Genomic DNA, 22555 nt, shown 5'->3' with positions numbered 1-22555 from the left:
CTTTAAAAAGATATTGTTGTTTGGAATTAACTTGATTTGTTATGAAACTCTGAAATAATGTGGATGGAATTTTGAATAGAATATGGCACAGGCCATTTTAGTTTGACTTATCAGGGAAGCATATATGCTGAGAAATTAGACACATTTACACCTCTCTTGTTTTAATTACTTAACAGAAAAAGTTGGACCAGAAGGTCATGGTCTCTGGCCTTTGTAAAAAAAAATCACAATGAAAGAAAGAGTACATGAAGATAGTGAACTATTCATTAATTAAGTCAACCCATGCAGGACATGATTTTTATGTAAAAAAACATACCCTGTAATTTTTATTTTAAAAAATCTGCAAAAATCGGGGGAACTAAGAACCGCAAACTGCAGCTCACAGACCCTCCATCTGAGAACCTGATAATATCACACTTCAAGGGGCTCAGTCAGTCTGATCCATCTGCTGGTGTTGGATGGGGGGGGGGGGGGGGGGGGGAGGGGGAGAATGTTGATTGTTGTCTTCTGAGAAACTGATGCTCTTCCCACCCCAATGAATCCCCCTCATTCTCTCTTATCTTTGCGGCAACCCCTAGTCTTCTCCAAGTCAGCATGCAAATAGCATAGCAGCTGCAAACCCGGAAAGCAGTTATAGCAGTTATCATCTGTGGAACTTACAGGTCAAGTTTTAATGCTCTTAAAGGGGAGCCAACCATGGCAATGATCTCTTAAAGCAATTTTATTTGCACTATATACAGCACTATATACACCACCTCCAAGGTGCCTAAAATTCAACTTCTAGGCAATGCTCTTCAGCTGGCCTTGGCTTTAATATCCGTGCTTACATATTTGTGTTCTGATTATTATTTGGTTTCTTGCAAAGAGATATAGCTATTACCAGTTTACGAACTATTCCATTTTCTAACTGTAAATTCAATCGAAATATTTCACATTATTTCTATTATTTTATTGACAATACTTTTATGAGATGTGAGAAATGGTCTGCAACATACATATCTTAAAAATACATACTTTGACCAGAACGATCTCTGATGTGAATTTAGTTTATGCGTGTGATTTCTTGTGATTTCCCCCTACCCCACCCCCATGTAAGCACAGATGCCAGATGGCAGATGGCAGGATCACCCCCATGTTTTATCACCTCCATTCTCCAAAAGAATTACTTCTGTTTTACACTCTTAAGAGATGAGATTTAACATGTAGCTTGGCAAAATTCTTTTGACTAGAAGCAAGGAAATGTATTCCTCACTTCTCATGTAACCTGTCTACAATCCATTAGAATGCAGACAAAACATCTCAAGGACATAAGTGCTTGCTTCTTTTTTTAAAAGGCTATTTCACAAAAATCAATAAATGAAGGGAAATTCTTGAGCTGATTGAAATAAGTCGGTGCCCACACACACTGCTACTGTTCACAATCTGTTTCAGGGACAATAGCAGCCAATGTCAAGATGTCATCTTTTTCTTCAACCCATCAGCTCATTTGTTGCTACAGCCCCAGGGGGCAACTTTACCCTTGAGCATTGCCCAGAAGTCCATCATTTCTGGAAAAGCTACTTCCACAAATGGTTTGTCATCTACTAGATAGAATTACCCAACCCAACAGGTAAGAAAGAAAACAATACACATAAAAATGTTGTGTAAAGTAAAGGCAACTCTCCCAGTATGCTACACATTTGAGACCAATGACATAATGAACTAGATGCTGCAGCTGAGCACTGCAAACATGGCAACTGTATGAGAGAGGGAGAGACAAAAGAGCAAAAAGATGAAGGAAAAGACCAAGAGAGAAAAAAAAATCAGAATAAATGCTTACCAAAGTGCAGTCAGATCCCATTTACAGGTACTGTTATTTAGGATTGAACTTTTCAGTGAAAATGGAAAACCTGACGCTTGTTTCTTGTTACAGGTACATTTTAGTGTTCATAGTAAATAGTACTATTTGCATATCTTAGGTGAGTAATATTGGCCTTTGTATAATTATTAATTAAAAGTACATATTGATTTTTTAAAATTTAATACATTGCATGAGCATAGTGCCATGAACAACAAGGATTTCAGATGCATGGGAACACCATGCATGTTCCTCTCCAAATTGCACACCATCTGGTCTAGAAATGGGTCATCATTTTTTCAATGTCACAGTCTAAATCCTGGAATTCCCTCCGCAGGAGCACCGCAGGAGTCCCTTCACCAGAAGGACTGCAAACATTCAATAGGATAGGTCATCACCTCATCTCTATGAGTATTAAGGGATGGGCAATAAATACTGGCCTTGCAGCAATGCCCAGATCCTTAAAAAGAATTTAAAGATGCTGTCAGCAGATTCTTTCAAGTCATACTTTGATCTTGGTATGAGGCTGATTATTACTTAAAAAAAAGATTGAATAGAGTACTAGTATGTGGAAAAAATCCTAGAAAATAGAAATATGCACATTTATATATAATTTACTGCAGATCAAAAGATACCAACAAGTTGGTTATATTGAAATAGTAATGGAAAAATGTGATGATTTCTGGCAGACATGTAGTGTTGGGCATCAGTTAATTTTTCACATTTATCTATTATTATTGCTACTCCTGACCCATAAAAAGTCATTTTTATCACTATATTCTCCCTAGAGCACATCGTTATGTTTAATGAAATGAGTTTTTAAAGCTAGCTTTTGAGTGTAGTACCTAATAGGGTAATGACATTAGGACAATAATAACATGTTTTTATTCCAGTTTGATGTACTTTTACAGCAGAAACCCTCGGAAATACAGAATCCTTATAAGAAAGCCTCAGCACACCACGTTAAAAATAATGGATAGTATGGCTTCATAACAGCAAATTCTGCACATGGCAAAATTATCTTATCCATACTTAAAAAAAAGAGCTGTAGCACAGAGTCCAAGATAATTTGAAGTTGCAGCACTCCAGAGTGATTTTCAGATATTTCTTGATGTTGACACAAAAGTATATCCTAAGGAGTCAGAAGCCATGCCTCATGTCTCAACAGGGTTACAGTGTGAAGCACATGAAACCTAAAGATGAAAAATACAAAATAAATTTGATGTGAGAGTCAAGAGTTATTATAAAGTGCAAATTGATCTGTATAGTATATCTGCTCCAATAATATAGAGTTAGATTTGAAAGACTGATGTAAACTTTGAGATTCATGTGATATAAAGGAAATCAATGTAAAATTTCATCATGACAGGTAGTCCAGAAGGCAGACTAAAATGCTATTGCTCAGAAGTTGAGTAGCGACTAACTTTGGTGCACTAAACTGTTATACATAAGGTTCACGCACAAAAAATCATGAATTTGTCCAAAAAGACATGAAACAGCATTAAACCAAGTAACATTCCATAATGTGACATGTATTTCTAGATGGGACCAGGCTTGGTTGAATGTAGCTTCAAACAATGCTCTACACAACAATCTGACACTCATTCCCCATGGTATCAGACAGCAGCAACTCACCATAGAGGAGACAGGCTACAGGGTGTGGGTGTGAGCCATAGAATTAGTGAAAGAAAGTTGTTCATTCTCAACTGAGATTAATGCCAGGAGGGAGACCATGTGATGGTGGGAAGTCAAGGCGGGATACTAATGAGAGCCAACAGAAAATGGCTCCAGCTGACTCAGTTATGAGAATCCTACAGTGGAGAAAACCCACAGATTAATTTATTTTCTGTCACAGAAACCATCATTTTGACCTATAGAACACTGAAAACAGTTGTAATGAGCCACTTCAGTAACTGAATCAAGGATTCAATTTTTCTGAGACATGCCATGATAGCCCACTAGGGGAAACATCCTCTCTGTATCCAACCTGTTGAGAAGTCAAGGCACAAGAGCATGACTAAAGATCTTGCAACATTTTAGTTATCTCAGTGATGACAGTTGTGGAAAGCCTGAGCATGCAAATTCATTAGATAAGTACAGGTATGATGTGCAGCTCCAAAGGCTCCTAGGGAATAAGCTTTTAACCAATAGCCATGCCTCTGCCTCCAGTCCTGAAACCTCCATCCCTCCCTGAGTGGCCAAACTGGTGCTGGCAGAAGTATTACATGTGAACCACCTATTGCCTGAATATCTCAGCAGTTAAGTGCTGCTGAAAAAACATCTCTGATTATTTTAGCAAAGTCTGTGGACTTTGAACATCCTGTAGTAAACTTTGAACAGCTCAATCAGGCTTCCCAATGCCAGCAGAATCTCCCTTTAACTGACGAAAAAAGCAACACACTGAAACAATGTGCTCTTAATTGTACTGACACTGTTCCACAATGGTCATAGGTTGCACTATTGGCTCCAATTTATATTAGGAAAGACAGAAATAGGTGCTGTATAAATGTTGGTGCTGTTACACACATGCCTGACTCTGGGAAATAATCAGACACAAAATCAAAAGTACGGGGTACAATTGGTGATGGGCATGGTTTTACCAGAACTGGTCACTGGCACAATCTACTCTGAACAAAGTTGTGTTAGAAGCGCTTAAAAGGCTAATGCTAATTGATCTAATATCCAGATTTAGGACCTGACTGAGGGTGATGGTAATGCTGATGTGTTGATGTGAAGCATCAATCGAAAAATTACAAAGACTATAGAACAAACTGAGGGAAAGCACTAGTAAATATCAATAAATGAAATAAAAACATACTGCAAATAAAAATAGAAAATACTGGAAAAACCCAGCAGGTCAGTTAGCATCTGTGAAAGAGAAGCAGTCACCATTTCGGGTGACCTTTCCTCATCACCTTTCATCAGAACTGTAAAAGAGAGAAAGCAAGTTAGTTAAAGCAGGAGAGAAGATGGGGGAGGGCAATGGATGGAACAAAGGGAAAACCTCTATTACAATAAAATCATGTAGCTTTCTCTGTATAATATGTTGCAAATGTTGTGAAGCCTGGATGTTGCTATATAGTCTGTCTATTGGGACATGCCCTAGCAGGCCAGAATATATATATATGAAAGAAAAAGGGAAGAAAGGAATGGCAAGCAAAAATGGCCAGTCCTGATACAAACAGAAAGAAAGAACAAGTTATCTGAAGTTGGAGAATTCAATATTGAGTCCTGAAGGCTGCAGTGTGCCCAGATGAAAGATGAGATGTTGTTCCTTGAGCTTACATTGGGCTGTTACAACAAGACCTGTTGAGTTTTTCCAGCATTTTCTGGTTTTATTGCAGTAAATACCATCTGATTAAAACAGAATTACAAATGCAGCTACTGTGGTAGCTAACTCTACTGGTCTAGGTTCTTCATATTAGGGATAAAATAAATCCTACTGCTGATAACATTTACGTTCTGAAATTTAATCTCATAATGTGGGCAATATTGGGAAGATTGTACAAATTGTCCTTGCAATTATTAGTCCACATTGAGAAATATTCTCCCCTCCCCTCAAAAAGCAACTGAAGGTGCTCGTTCACATGAGTAGAACAAACTTTGAGTGGGACTGTTATTTTTAACCTAAGTTAGACTATTATTTATTGACTACAACTATAATACTATAATTCCAAGCAAACTCATCACAAAACTCCGAGACCTGGGACTCAACACCTCCCCCTGTAATTGGATCCTTGACTTTCTGACCAACAGACCACAATCAGTGAGGATAGGCAGCAACACCTCCAGCACGATTATTCTCAACACTGGTGCCCCACAAGGCTGCGTACTCAGACCTCTACTCTACTTCCTATACACTCATGACTGCGTGGCCAGATTCTGCTCTAACTCCATCTGGAAATTTGCAGATGATATCACTATAGTAGGCGCTGAGTCGGAATACAGGAAGGAGCTAGCGAGCTTAGTGACATGGTGTCATGACAACAACCTTTCTCTCAATGTCAGCAAAACAAAAGAGCTGGTCACTGACTTCAGGAAAGGGGGTGGTGTACCTGCACCTGGCTACATCAACGGTGCTGAGGTCGAGAGGGTTGAGAGATTCAAGTTCCTAGGAGTGAACATCACCAATTGCCTGTCCTGGTCCAACCACATAGATGCCAGGGCCAAGAAAGCTCACCAACACCTCTACTTCCTCAGGAGGCTAAAGAAATTTAGCATATCCCCTTTGACACTCACCAATCTTTATTGATGCACCATAGAAAGCATTTTATCTGGATGCATTATGGCGTGGTATGGCAACTGCTCAGCCCAGGATATCAAGAAACTGCAGAGAATTGTGGACACAGCCCAGCGCATCATGGAAACCAGCTTCCCCTCCATGGACTCTGTCTATACCGCTCGCTGCCTTGGTGAACCAGCCAGCATAATCAAAGACCCCACCCACCTGGTCATTCTCTCTTCTCTCCTCTCCCATCAGGAAGAAGATACAGGAGGCTGAGGGCACATACCACCAGGCTCAAGGACAGCTTCTATCCCATGGTGATAAGACAATTGAACGGTTTTCTTATACGATGAGATGGACTCTTGACCTCACAATCTACCTTGTTTGACCTTGCACCTTATTGTCTACCTGCAATGCACTTCCCTGTAGCTGTGACACTTTACTCTGTATTCTGTTATTGTTTTTACCCTGTACTACCTCAATGTACTGCGTAATGAATTGATCTGTATGAATGATATGCAAGACAAGTTTTTCACTGTACCTCAGTACATGACAATAATAAACCAATACCTTTAAGGAAGGGAGGTATAAATGCTATGAAATCCAAGATGGAACAAAGAAAATTGGGGAGTTTAAGAGGCCAAGACTGGAGGAACACAGAACTCTTGGCGAATTGTAATATTGGAAGGGAATGAGAAATAATGGAGCTACTCTGTTGTACAAACAATCTCTGTAGAACAAAATTGCTACCTGTAATGATTCAAGATGCACACATATACTATCTCCTTCACAGGAATGGGCAATTTGTGCAATCTTCCCAATATTATTCACATTGCAAGATTAAATCTTAGAATAATTGGTATCAATAGTATCTTTGAAGATGAGAATAAAAATCATCTTGAAATCAATGGTAGACCAATAAATCATTTTTCCTATCATTCCCATGATCCTCTATGCTGCATGACTTTAGAGGTATATGCATCGTCATTGCCTTAAAGTTCATCTCTGCCTGGTAGTGCTAAACATGTTACTTAGTTGCATAAGGATGTTGTACCCTGCCTCTGAAGTTTGTTCCATTTGGGAAAAAGCAAATGGCCATATAGGGAGTGCAGCAAAGATTCACTAGACTGGATCCTGGGATGGCTGGTTTGCCATATGAGGAGAGATTGAGTAGACTGGGACTTCATTCTCCAGAGTTCAGAAAAGAATGAGAGAAGATCTCATTAAAACTTACAAAATTCTTTAAGGTTTGACAGTTACAGACAGAGAGAATATTTTGTCCCACTGAGGAGCCCAGTACCAATGGACCCAGTTGCAGAATTTGGAGTAGGTCATTTAGGACTGAGATGAGGAGAAATTACTTCACTCAGAGGGTGATGAGCATTTGGAATGTTCTATCCTGGAAGGTTGTGGAGGCTATGTTGTTGTGTTCCTTCAGTAGATTTGTGTTTCCTTCAATAGATTTCTAGACCTTGAAGGATATGAGGATGGTGCTAGAAAATGGTGCTGAAGTGATAATCTTGAAGAATGGTGGAGCAGGCTCGAAGGGCCACTCCTGCTCCTATTTCTTTGATATTCTTTAAGAGACAATAAAGCAAATTTAGCACTGCCAAGCAGGGAGAATCTCTCTGCATGTATCTCCCAGTCCCTTTTACCTCTGCATCTGGATTATGTTAACTAACATTACATTTGAGTGATTTTTTTCAAAGTAATTAATATGATATAATGCTAAAACATTCAAAAATTATGTGTTGGGGGTTGGGTTTGTTCCCTTCTTGAACCCTAAAATCAAGTCCGAGATTGATGGGATGAAAACTTCAACAGTTCCATGGCTGTAATAAGCATCTGTGGAATGAGCTTCCACTGTCACTATCCAGTTCCTGGAGCACATGAGTTGACAGCACAAAATTTTCTTTATTTCGATAGAACAAGACAATTTCACAATGTGAAATGCCCTGTGCTCTGCAATGGACATATATTGGCTCATTGCTCTACTCCTTCCCCCTACCCTCGCTGGTAGAGTGTGGCAGAGATGTTTTACCCACGGCTATTGGCCACCTACATTCTTGCCTTCTAACTCTTATCATCCCTAGATCTTGGCAAATGTCACTCAAAACAGTGGAATTTCAGATCACTTTGTAGTTACTTCCTTGGATATCCAGCTGCATTTATTAGCAGCACCATGGTAGGAAAATAGATACCTTCAAAAAGCCACAGCCCTGCTGTCACAAGCTGCAGTTTCAATTTCCTACAAAGCCTACATCCTCTCAGTGGTGGAATATCATGGTTGCATTTGGCAGATACTACAGAAAAGCCATCTGCTGCTGAACTTAATTAAAATGGTGCCAACTGTGGTTGTCAAGCAGAATAGGACAGAAAAACATTGTGGCTTCAAAAGGATATGAACAATTAGAATAGATTTTATTGTCTTGGAGAAAGTTGGTGCTAATTTTCACTCTAGGATTCACTTGCATGAGGAGTACTTGATCTGCATCAATATACCCAAAATAAAACATATCACACAGGTCAGATTGTAGTTAAGGTATCGCGTCTGAGATCAACAGGAATAGATATAGGAAATATCAGAGTAGTTTCCATCAGAGGAGCCAATTTATATTGTGCTCATCAAAAACTGAACTAGATGCCTTAATGAGAATGGTTCTTTTGCATGGACATCTATTAATAAGATTTATGCTGCAGTTTTATGAGAATATCAGGCAAGTTCTATAATAACCTTAACAAACTCAGGTTGATTTTTGAGGAAACAGGTGCCAGATTTAAGAATGTTACTTTCCATGATGCATTTGATATGAATGTGCCTGTAAATTTGACAGCTTGTTAAATGACTTCCCTGATTACTGCAGTAGATCAGACTAACACCTGTTTCTTCCTTCTTCCTCACTGTCTCACACTTTGGATTACAGGTCACTGCACAGAGCCCTCTGCTAAAAGGCAGATTTTATTCACAGCTTCCTATCTGTCACTTCTGTCTTTATGTTTCATGCACATGTTCCTACCAGCATTAACTTCTTGTGTGCTGATAATGTCATGAGTATTTGATTACAAAATAGGACACAATAGACTTGGATTTATTTGGCACCTTTTAGCCAATGAGGTTCAGTCACTGATGACTGAGGTTCGGTAATGTTGACCAAGGCATACATATAGATAAGATAATCTCAGCTCTACATTAAAATAGCAAAGGAATCTTGTATGTTCAATGAGAGAGCAGACAGAGCCTTGACTTAATGTTTCATCTGAAATACTGCACTTCCAACAGTGCAGCAATCCTTTAGTACTGCGCTGAAATGTCAGCTTGGATTTATTTACTAAGCTCTCTGGAATAGTACTTGAACCTAGAACTTTCTGACCTAGAGATAAAGAAACTCCTGTTCCAATTTCTTATGTTTGTATGTTCAAAACTGATATAATTCAATCATAAAAATATGCCAATATATACAATACAAGATGACAAATACTGCATTGATCAGATTGAAGTCTGTTTCTGTGATTGTCAACACTCCCAAGGCCTATTTCAAAAAAAGGAAGCATCTTGCAGACAGGAGGCATTGGAGTCTGCTTCTCAAAGATATTAATATGTACGTGCAGATGTTTTTTTTGTGAAATATGCTATAGAACATATAGAATATAGAACATTACAGCACAGTACAGGCTCTTCAGCCCATGATGTTGTCCCAACGTTTTATCCTGCTCTGAGATCTATCTAACCCTTCCCTCCCACGTAGCCCTCCATTTTTCTATCATTCATGTGCCTATCTAAGAGTCTCTTAAATGTCCCTGATGTATCTGCCTCCACCACCTCTGCCGGCAGTACATTCCATGCACCCACCACTCTGTGTAAAAAACTTGCCTCTGAATGTAGAGCCATTGATGTAATTGTTGATGGTTTTCTGAATGTTTGGATGTCCAGTAATTCCAGTCCTGAGTTTCACAAGGTACTTAACTGACAAAAGCCTCCTTGGGAAGTGGAAGTATAGTAATCTATGTTTCATGATTCACCTGCTTGTTGGGAGTTGGTACAAGAGAAACAATTGTTGTTTTCAAAAGTTTGAATATAATAAAACAAAAAACATGAAAATATTTTTTGTACTGAGTAATATTAATTTATTATTTCATGTTCAATATACAGACTGTGTTGTAGTAATCTAAGGAGTGATCACATTTTAATTAGAGTCATAGACAGTTACAATACAGAAATAGGCCCTTTGGCCAACCAAGTCTGCACTGACCATTGACCATCCATTTAAACTAATACTACGTTAATCCCATTTTTTAAAAATTCTCCCTACATTCTCATCAACTGTCCCCAGATTCAACCACTCACCTACACATTAGGGGCAATTTACAGTGGCCAATTAACCTACCAACCAGCACGTCTTTGGGACGTGGGTAGAAACTAGAGCACCTCGAGGAAACCCAGGTGGTCACGGGGAAGATGTGTAAACTCCACTCAGGCAGCCCTCAAAATCAGGATTGAACCCAAGTCTCTGACACTGTCAGGCAAAGGCTCTATCCACTGCACCACTGTGTCACCTTCTACTGACTGTAGGTCTGGAGACCAGACAATGTAATATGTCACTGGGACAATTGTCTGTCCTATTACTTAGATTCTGGGCCCATAAAGGCACACTCATCAAAAGTGCACTTGTACAAGTGGTCAGAGATGTTGAAGCCAAGGAAAATCACTAGTATGTAACTGTCAAAAAGCAATAGATTACTTTAATAAACCAAAAACTTGTGAAATCTTGAGGTTCCAGTTACACGTGCCAAGCTAAATTCATATTAAATTGTGAACAGTTGACAATGAGTTACAAGTAGGAACCTTCCTTTTAACAATGCCTGACTTTATACAATCATGTAATCATCAAGGTTAAGTTATAACCTTACATTCATTTTTTTACATCACTAATAGATTCCTAATATAGACTGTACCCAATGAAATGAAAACAGAATTAATGACAGTTAGAAGCAGGATGGAAATTATATAAAACAAACCCAATGATATGTGATCACAACTCTAACACAAAGGGCTAAAATGTCCCCATTTTGCAATACATTATGCATTAGCCATACAATTTTTTGCTGAGCAGTTAATATGTCATTTCCTGCAATCTCACATGGTGATTTAATGCCAATAATAATTCAAGGCACTCAATAGAATAAAGCAATGGGAATTTAACAGTTTAATAACAGGGAGTAAACCATTTGACTTTGATAATGAGTACAGCTTGTGGTGAACTTATGCCAAATAGAGGAAGTGAAAATGACCCATGCTACGTAAAGGCATATTTCAAAGAGCAGCTCTCTTCTTAATTAAATTTCTTTGAAAAAAATATATAGAAATAATTTAATGTGAAGATAGTCTATGCTATCCATGTATCATCATTAACACAGCTATGGTATTTAGAATTTTAGATCTGGAAGATATTGAAAAGAATGCAGGTGGCATGATTAGTAAGTTTGCAGATGATACCAAAATTGTTGGTATAGTGGACAGTAAATAAGATTGTCTAAGGTTACAACAGAATATTGATCATAGCGAATCACATAACTGGGCTGTAGATAGGGCTTTAAACTAAATAGTGGAGGGTGGGTTCAACAGATTGGAAGAGTATGGATAAAGTAAAAGGGAAGGAGAGTGCAGGAGAGGTTATTGAAGTATCCAGAATAAAGAATAAGGCAGAAAGGTTAGAAAGGGATAAGAATTTAACTTCAGACAACATGGAGACAAATTTGAGAAGAAGGGTGGTGAATGCAGGACTGAAGATGTTATATTTGAATGCACACAGTATACGAAATAAGGCAGATGAGTTCATAGCACAGTTAGAAATTGGCAGGTATGACGTTGTGGGCATCACAGAGTCGTGGTTGAAAGATCACAGCTGGGAGCTAAACATCCAAGGATACACATCCTATCGAAAAGACAAGAAGTGGGCAGAGGGGGTGGGGTGGCTCTGGTGGTGAAAAATGAAATCAAATCCTTAGCAAGAAGTAACATAGGATCAGAAGATGTAGAATCTTTGTGGGTAGAGTTAAGAAACTGCAAGGGTAGAAAGACCCTGATGGGAGTTATATACAGGCCTCTGAATAGTAGCCAAGATGTGGGGTACAAATTACAACAGGAGATAGAAAAGGCATGTAAAAAGGGCAATGTTACAGTCGCCATGGAGGATTTCAATATGCAGGTAGACTGGGAAAATCAGGTTGGTACTGGATCCCAAGAGAAGGAATTTGTAGAATGCCTACAAGATGGCTTTTTAGAGCAGCTTGTGGTCACGTCCACTAGGGAAAAGGCAATTCTGGATTTGGTGTTGTGCAATGAACCAGATTTGATTAGGGAGCTTAAGGTAAAGGAATCCTTAGGAGGCAGTGATCATAATATGATAGAATTCACCCTGCAGTTTGAGAGAGAGAAGCTAAAATTGGATGTATCGGTATTATAGTTGAGTAAAGGTAACTACAGAGGCATGAGAGAGGACTGACCAATGTTGATTGGAAGGCGACCCTAGTGGGGATGACAGTAGAGCAGCAATGGCTGGAGTTTCTGGGAGTAATTCAGAAGACACAGGATCAGTTCATCCCAAAGAAGAAGAAGCATTCTAAAGGGAGAATGAGGCAATCGTGGCTAACAAGGGACGTCAAAGACAGCATAAAAGCACACGAGAGGGCATACAATATTGCAAAAATTAGTGGGAAGTTAGAGGATTGGGAAGCTTTTAAAAACCAACAGAAGGCAACTAAAAAAGCAATAAGGAGAGAAAAGATGAAATACTAAGGTAAGCTAGCCAATAATATAAAAGAGGATACCAAAAGTTTTTTCAAATATATAAAGAGCAAAAGAGAGGCAAGGGTGGACATTGGATCACTGGAAAATGACGCTGGAGAGGTAGAAATGGGGAACAAAGAAATGGTGGATGAACTGAATAAGTATTTTGCGTCAGTCTTCCCTGTGTAAGACACCAGCAACATGCTAGAAATTTGAGAGAGTCAGGGGGCAGAAGTGAGTGTAGTCTCTATTACTAAGGAGAAAGTGCTTGGGAAATTGAAAGGTCTGAAGGTGGATGTCACCTGGACTGGATGGACTGCACCCCAGGCTGCTGAAAGAGGTAGCTGAAGAGATTGTGGAGGCATTAGTAGTGATCTTTCAAGGATCACTTTAATCAGGAGTGGTTCCGGAGGACTGGAAAATCGCAAACATCAGTCCATTCTTTAAGAAGGGAGGGAGGCAAAAGGCAGGAAATTATAGGCCAGTTAGCCTGACTTCAGTGGTTAGTAAGATGTCAATTATTAAGTCCATTATTAAGGATGAATTTTCGAGGTACTTGGAAGCTCATGATAAAATAGGCCGAAGTCAGCATGGTTTCCTTGAAGGGGAGATCTTGCCTGACAAGTCTGTTGGAATTCTTTGAGCAATTAACAGGCAGGATAGCCAAAGGAGAGTAAGTGGATGTTGTTTACTTGGATTTTCAGAAGGCCTTTGACAAGGTGCCACACACGAGGCTGTTAAACAACATAGGAGCCCATGGTATTACAGGAAAGGCACTAGCATGGATAGAAGATTGGCTGACTGGCAGAAGGCAAAGAGTGGGAATAAAGAGGGGCTTTTCTGTTTGGCTGCTGGTGACCAGTGGTGTTCCACAGGTGTTGCTACTTCTCACATTATATGTTAATGATCTGGATGACGGAATTGATGGCTTTGTGGCCTAGTTTGTAGATGATACAAAGATTGGTGGAGTGGCAGGTAGTGTTAAGGAAGCAGGGAGTCTGCAGAAGGACTTGGACAGGTTGGGACAATGGGCAAAGAAGTGGCAGATGGAATACAATGTAGGGAAGTGTATGGTCATGGACTTTGGTAGAAGGAATAAAAGTATAGACTATTTTCTAAATGGGGAACGAATTCAGAAATCAGAAGTGCAAAGGCACTCGGGAGTCCTAGTGCAGGATTCCCTAAAGGTTAACTTGCAGGTTGAGTAGGTAGTAGGGAAGGCAAATGCAATGTTTGCATTAATTTCAAGAGGATTAGAATACAAAAGCAAGGATGTAATGCTGAGGCTTTATAAGGCATTGGTCAAACCACATTTGGAATATTGTGAGCAGTTTTGGGCCCCATATCTAAGAAAGGATGTGCTGGCATTGGAGATGGTCCAGAGGAGGTTTACAAGAATGATCCAGGGAATTAAAGGGTTAAAACATGAGGAACATTTGATGGCTCTGGGCCTGTACTCGCTGGAGTTTAGAAGGATGAAGGGATCTCATTGAAACCTACTGAACTTTGAAAGACCTTGACAGAGTGGACATGGAGAGGATGTTTCCGATAGTGGGAGAGTCTAGGACCAGAGGGCACAGCCTCAGAATAGAAGGACGTCCCTTTAGAACAGAGATGAGGAGGAATTTCTTTAGCCAGAGGGTGGTGAATCTGTGGAATTCATTGCCACAGATGGCTGTGGAGGCCAAGTCATTGGGTATATTTAAAGCAGAGGTTGATAGGTTCTTGACTAGTAACGGCGTCAAAGGTTATGGTGAGAAGGCAGGAGAATGGGGTTGAGAGGGAAAAATAAATCAGCCAAGATCAAATGGCAGAGCAGACTCGATGGGCCAGATGGCCTAATTCAGCTCCTATGTCTTATGGTCTTATGATCGACTGGGAAAGTGGTCAAGGAAATGGCTGATAGAATTTAACTCAGACAAATGCGAAGTGATGCATTTTGTCAAGTTAAACCAGGCCATGACATACACAGTGAATGGCAGAGCCTTGGGGAGTGTTATTGAATGGTGATTCCTTGGGATACAAGTACATTGTTCCCTGAAATGTCGACACAGGTAGACAGAGTGGTGAAGAAGGTATACGGTTTGCTTGCCTTCATCAGCCAAGGCATTGAGTATAGGAGTTGGGATGGCATGATATATTTGTATAAATTCTTGGTTAGACCACACTTGGAGTACTGTTGTCATATTATAGGAAGAATGCGATTAGTGTTGGAGAGGGCGCAGAAAAGATTCACTGGGATGTTGCCTGCACTGGAGGGCTTCAGTTATAAGGAATGGTTGGAAAGGCTGGGAGTTTTCCCTGAAGCAAAGCAGGCTGAGGGGTGAACTTACGGAGTTTTATAAAATTATGAGAGGCATATAAAGGGTAGATATTCACAGTCCTTTTCCCAGGATAGAGGAGTCTAAAACTAGAGGGCATAGGTTTAAGATGAGAGTGAAAGATTTAAGGGATACTGAGGGGTAACTTTATCACAGAGATGGTGGTGAGTATGTGGAACAAGCTGCCAGAGGAGGTGAAAGAGGCACATAAAATTTCAATATTTAAAAGATATTTGGATAGATACGTGGATAGGAAAGGGTTAGAGGGATATAGGCCAAATGCAGGCACCTGGGAGTGGCATAGAGAGACATCTTGGACAGCATGAACAGGTTGGGTTAAAGGGCCTGTTTCCATACTGTAGAACACTATGAATCTATGAATTGCTGAATCTATCTGGGGAGTCCAGCTTCCAGCTATGATCCAGGATCAGCAGTCCCAGGCCACACTGGCCCTGATCTCGCTGGGTTTTCTCAGCATAAATGCCAGCAAGTTTTAGGATTCCCACACAAATGCATAAGTCCTAAACATATTGGCTGATTTCCCCTGGCAATTACCCAGCTGGACCCCGCCTCTGGATATTACATGCAATCCACTGGCAGGCTTGAGTGGGGCTTGCTGCAATCCTTCCACAGTTACACTGGGGAATCTACTTTCGAATCTGTGACAGGTTTGACCTGACCACAGGATCCATGAGCTTCTCATTTGAGTGGGCATTGTGGGAAAAAGGAAGAAGGTAAGTTGCTTTATTTTTAATTATTTGTGTTTGGTTTAATGTTATTAATTATTTAAAAATAATTAAATGTCTTTAGTTAAGTTCGATTTCACTTTTTTAAATTATTATTTTTAAGATTTAAGCCCCCAGAACACTACGCAAAGATGCATTTCACTGTGTTTCAATGTACATGTGACTAATAAAGATACCTTATCTTATAATTTTTGATAGTTTTTAAGATTTGAATATCAGCATCATAGACATTCAGAAATATTGAAAATTTCTCACAGAAGGCAAAGGCATGGGGAATGGATTTGTCATCTGTCAAAAAATTCCATAGGGGTTTTGAGCTTGTTCCAACCCACCTACATCACCTGATTGCTTCATGTGAGGCTTTACTGTGCCCAGAGCCTCACCACTTGATTCCGGATGACCTGGGCTCTTAAGGTCAACCTTTTGGTTCCAGAGGAGGCAAGTTCAGGGGAAATGTGGAGAAAGGAATTTGAGTGCAGGCAGCCTGACCCCTCAGGAAAACCCAGGCCAATGTCCTGTTTGGTCGTGAAGCAGACCCAGCAGGAAAGTGAATTGTGTAGACTTTAAGAGGATGCAAAGAAAGATATTCGAGTGGCAAGAATGTGGCAAGTGAAATATGAAGTGGAAAAATGAGACTTTCACTTTAATTGGAAAAATAGAAAAGCAGCACGTTGTTTTAAATGATAAGAAATTGGGAAATGTTGGTATTCAGAAGAATCTTAGAATTCTTGCATGCAAATCACAGTTAATATGCATGAAAGCGGGAAATTAGAAAAGAAATTAGAGAAGTATTTTGTTCCTTGTTGCAGAAGTATTGGAAAATTGAAATAAAGAAGTTTTACCACCTGTAAATATAACCTTGTTTGGACCTCCAGTTTTGGTCTCCTTATCTGAGGAAGGACACGCTTGCCTTGGAGGGAATGCAGGAAAGGTTCACCAGATAAATTTCCAAGATGAAGAGATTGTTTTATTGAGCGATCGAATAAACTAATGTTTAAAAGAATGAGGGCTGATCTCTTTGGAACCTACATAATTCTTAGGGGCATAACATGGTTGACATTAGGCATATGTTTCACCTTGCCGGGAGACTGCAACCATAGGTTACAGCTTCAGAGTAAGGTGTCAGCCAAATTCCAACTAAGATAAGGAGCAATTTCTTCATTGAGAAGATTATGAAGTCTTGGAATTCTCTTCCTCAGAAACCCGAGGATATTTGGTCATCGATCATATTCAATATGGATATCAATACATTTTTAGATACTGTTGGAATTTTGGGATATAAGAAATGTGTATGAAGATGAAAGTGAGGTAGAAGATAATCATAAGCATCAAATGGTAAGACAGCCTCAAAAGATCAAACAACCTACTCCTGCTGCTTTCTCTTATGTTCTAATGTTCTTCAAAACTTATTCTTTGAGATGAAAAGTGGAATTACAAGTAAATTTAACATATTATATTTCAGGGTATTAATGCTACTTCCATGGTCCTTTACACAAGAAAGTACATGTGAGTGAAATTATTAAGCATAATGCAAGTGGCAGACAAAGGAACACACAACCTCTGGCCACCATATCCGTGGCATGACCAGATCTACATGTAAACATTCAAAGATATGGTGTTGCAACATCTTCCTGCTTACATGGAGCCTGATCTTGTAGGTAATTCATGATATAAAGTCACTATGCAATCTGCCACCAAACGAAAGTCAGAATGAATGGCATAGATAGAGATAAAACTGGTTAAACTCTCCTTGTCAAATCACCGTGTTGTAAGAAAACAATTTTATTTTGTTCATTTGAGTATATACACTGTACTTCGTTTAGCAACCAGCATGCTCTTCCGGGAACAAGAGTGCTTGAGGAATCAGCATTTAAAGGGGTTATCATACCATTATACTATAGATTCATGGAGTCATGTGGCATGGAAACAGGCCCTTCAGCCCAGCATGCCTGTGGTAGCCTTCAAGCACATGATATCATAATCGTACTTTATTCTTCCCACACGACCATCAACATCCCCCGCCACCGGATTCTACCACTTATCTACCCACAGGGGTGATTTACAGTGGCTAATTCATTCACCACGTCTTTGCGTGTAGAAGGAAACTGGAGCACGTGGAAGAAACCCACACAGTCATAGGGAGAACATGCAAACTCCACTCTGACAGAAGCCAAGGTCAAGATTGAACTCAGGTCACTGGAGCTGTGAGGAAGCAGCTACACCAGCCATGCCACAGTGTCACTACACACAGATAGATGCACTGCTGTGTAGCTACCAGTCCCCAGCAATACCCACACTCATTGTGCCACTGTGTACTCCTGAGTTTCACATATCAGCATTGAGCAGTCATAACACTCACACCAGTCTGCCCAACAACACCTCTGCACATTGCCTCAGACATTCACTCCACACCAAGCTGTGCAACAACTGTTTCATTACTGCAGGAGTGCTAGCAGAGGGTAGTGGTTCACGCCAAGTTTCTGATACAGCAGTTCACACCCTAAACTGATGTCTTTTTTGAAATACAGAGTGGTATGGGTCTGTGCATATTCAGACTGTAGCAGCCAGAGAGATGTCAAGTATATCATCAGGCTCCAGGCAGACACTCTGCTGGCTAGGAAGAGATGATAGGAACAAAGAAGCGCAGGTAACATAATCAACTCATGGTCAGTATTAGCTGAGACAGCTTTACAGCCCTGTGAACTATCCCATTGTAAACTATCCCACTGTGAGCTATCCAGAGGACAGAACAAGCAGATGGCGATGCTTTGGAAACTGATAGCTTGTGAAAGGACAATCTGATAAATTGCAAAAGAACAAATAAATATTCTGATAATTAATGAACCAAAGTAATTCTAGAATGGTGCCAGCAGGATTTTGAAGTCAGTACGGAAAAATGTATGGATAAGGATTGGAATTAAAGCTGCATCAAAAGCAATAAAGAAGTAAAAAATGTTTGGAAGATATGCAAAGAAATGTATAAAATGCTCCCTTATGAGATGACAAGCAGCAGTGGCTCCAGAGACCAACAACTGAAGAAGACCCTGAATCAGGGACTAGGAGAAGAACTGACCAAGGTCGAACCCCTGCCAGGTTCATCAAGAGTGAGTATTATCTGAAAACGGGTAGTGGGTTTTGGAAGTTGTGAAAGTAAAGAGTTCTGTAACTAAAACAATTGTGAAACTAAAGAATTAATGAGTCTTGTTTGAAACTATGTAGCGAATCTTTGAGTTGTTTGAACTAATCACAACTAATAAAGAAATTTAGTTGTTAGGTAAAGTCATCATCTGGTGTGTTTTATTGTGTGCTGTATTGAATTTGCAACAAGACTCCAGGACCAGGAGTCCTCTGTGGGATAGCCCTAAGTGGGAACCAATATATCCCTTGGGTACAATGTGGATTAAATATTCATTTAAATATGTAATCTTCAAGAATTTGCATCATTTGCTCAAGCAATTCTAGACCAAATATCAGAAACAGTTGAGAATATATTATGCTGATACTGTGCTGAGTTATCCACTTTGTAGGAGACCCTCAACATCGCTGCAGCATTTCTAACCACCTGTGAGACTTCCGAATTCAGCCAAGTGCTTTTATTTTCAGAAACTAAAATAAGACATTACACATTATCTTTTTTTGTGAACTGTTAAAGCAACACTGACCAAACTTATTGAAAAAAAATTCTTTGTTCACTTCCAAAATCCTGATATAAGATATCTTTATTAGTCACATGTACATCAAAACACACAGTGAAATACATCTTTTGCGTAGAATGTTCTGGGGGCAGCCTGCAAGTGTCGCCACACTTCTGGCGCCAACATAGCATGCCCACAACTTCCAAACCCATCCGTCTTTGGAATGTGGGAGGAAACCGGAGCACCTGGAGGAAACCCACGCAGACACAGGGAGAACATACAAACTCCATACAGACAGTGGCTGGAATTGAACCCAGGTAGCTGGTGCTGTAATAGCATTACATCAACCGCTACATTACCTGCCACTTTATTTTAAAATGTGTTGCAGTAGTGTTATATTGTCTATGTTTAATGTTATTATGATGAAAATGACATCCAACATCCACAATATTTGGCTTTTGTACAGGTGTTTAATTTGCTTTCCTTGCGATTGACAATAGTGTACGTAAATGAGTGACATACATGTACGACAGGTGCATATTTGTAGTTTAAGCACACACCTGCTAACAACTCTCCTTGTCTCTTCATCCTTCTCTGTATTCTCTGCATTGTTCAGGTAAGGAACATATACTAACTCACATCCTTTACAGTGATAAAGAGATATAAAATGTACATAATGGCCCAGATCTTCTGCTGTTCAGTTAGCCACCGGAACTCACCAGTCACCTACTTGCTAAATCCATTCTTACTTACTTCCTACTCAAAATTCTGGAGGTAAACCAGCTAACAAAGCCTAGTGCAGCACAGAGCCTTTCAGATCACAGGTGACAAGCCCCTGCCGCAGAATAGTCCTAATAGCTATTTAAGCCATGCTCCAAGGTTTACCAATGTGCTAAAAATCAAGCATTGCTAAAAACTAAAATGCTAAAAATTGAATGGTTTCCAATGCACCTGACTTTCACGAACGTTTAAAAAACCATTAAAACAGAACACAGTTTTAACTATTTTAAAAATGTTATATACAAAAGGTAACACTTAAAAACATTCTAAACAATCAAATGAGTTGAAGTTAATTTACTTAAATTAAAAATACGTAAATTGTTCCCAGGCTGCCATTACTTTACATACAAATGAATGTGCTTGTTAGACCTGTGCCAAGTCGATATTGCCACAAGTTCAGAGGGCAGATTTCCTTCTGCAAATGCTGGGAAACCTGTGAAAGTTTGCACTTCTCCTTTGAATTTCATGAAGATCCCAATAGTGGAGGGCAGTCGAGAAACCACCACCAATCAGCTGGGCAAAAGTTTGAGACCTTTGCCTTGGAACCTCAGACTTTCACAATTTTGTGGTGATCAACGCCAGCAATTCTGCACAAAGTCAGGGATTATCTGATGACCTATCAATTTTCTAGGTAATAAGGCATCATAATTCTGCTGGACAGTGATTCATCTATTTTAGCTAAAATCAAATATATTGTGGCTGTTTTCCCATTCCTCCAATTCATGTCTGAATGATGTCAGAATGCTAGGTGGATCAAACCAGACTACCCCAGCAGCAACAAACTCATGACCTCTCACACCCAAAGTTTCACTAACTACAAACATCCCACGTTCTCTCGTCAGATTTTTTGCTTGTATACATAAACTACAGAACTTGAGAAAGCAGTAGATTAGCAAAGAAATCCCCTTGGAAATGCACCACAGGCTATCACCTAGTTAATGATCTTATTTCATAATATGTTGGTAACCCAGTAATATATATGGAATTATTAATTTGTTTGCAGCATGTTTCTCTAGGAGCTGTATTATCAGTTGTCAGAGTTATCAATCTTAGAGAAAATTTCTACAGGTCTGTTGCTCTGTTGGATGGGTGGAAGTGGGTGTAGAGGTGGCACACAGGACTAGTTCAGCAGTAGGAATGTTCAATTACCTGCTGTAGAAAAGTTCCAACAGTAGTGTCACAGAGCAAGACTGACAACGTAGAACCGGAGTAGGCTTTGCATGGCCTTCGGCGGTGAAATTCATTTCCACTTCCAATTTTTTTCACCTCAGGCTATCTCAGACAATGTAAGTAATAATAATCAGCCCGCATTTTATACCTGTATCAATCAGCTCGCACTGCTCCTTGATAAATTGGTAGTAGGGAGCTCTGGTCCAATGGGTTGCAGAGACTTCAGAAGAGACCTCCTTTGCAAATTCTCAATATTATGTCCACAGGGGGACACCACTTGTTGCTATAACTGCTCCCCCTTCTTTCGCCAAGCAGAACTCTTTTATTGTGCAGTAAGCAGTGCCATGCAAATCATTTGGAAATAAATTCATGCCAAAATGCAATAATTTTCAAGTCAACAATGATGTATAAATCATACATGTCTTCTTAACCAAAAAGAGTTCAATAAAGATCAAGAAATTGTGGGCTATGGGGAACAGGCATAGAAGAGGAGGTGAGGCCTGGGGTAGATCATCTATGATCATATTGAGTGACAGGGCAGGCCTGAGGGGCTAAGTGGTTTACTCCCCTCCCATTTTCTAATGTCCAATTCCCAGTTCTTGCAGGTAACTGCCTACATTGTAAATGGCCAGCATTGGCTGGTATATCTTGTTGGATCCAGTACTATGAGTTCACCCAAAAATGGATGAACATGATTTATATCATAAACCCTAATCTGCATATTGGAAAATAGTCGTGCTTGCCTCTGACAAAAGTCCAGCTCATCCACTTCAAAAATCTGCACAAAAATGAAGCAGCAGAAGGAGCAAGGGCAGAGCTGCTGCACTGTGAGGTTCACCATCTGAGGAGGAGATAAAAACTGCCAGGCTGTATCTTTAAGTGGCACATGGCTTCAAATGACATTGGTTGTTGGACACCACAAGGATGAGTAGAACCTTGGAATGCTTTTGTGCATCGAATATTCTGATGCAAATTTGCTTAATACCTGAAGATAGGAACAGTAACATTGAAAGAACATAAGAAATAAGATAAGGAGGAGGCCATCAATCCTGCT

This window comes from Pristis pectinata, chromosome 11 (assembly GCF_009764475.1).
Source record: "Pristis pectinata isolate sPriPec2 chromosome 11, sPriPec2.1.pri, whole genome shotgun sequence".
NCBI classification, from domain to species: Eukaryota; Metazoa; Chordata; class Chondrichthyes; order Rhinopristiformes; family Pristidae; genus Pristis; species Pristis pectinata.
This window is presented reverse-complemented; position numbering follows the sequence as displayed.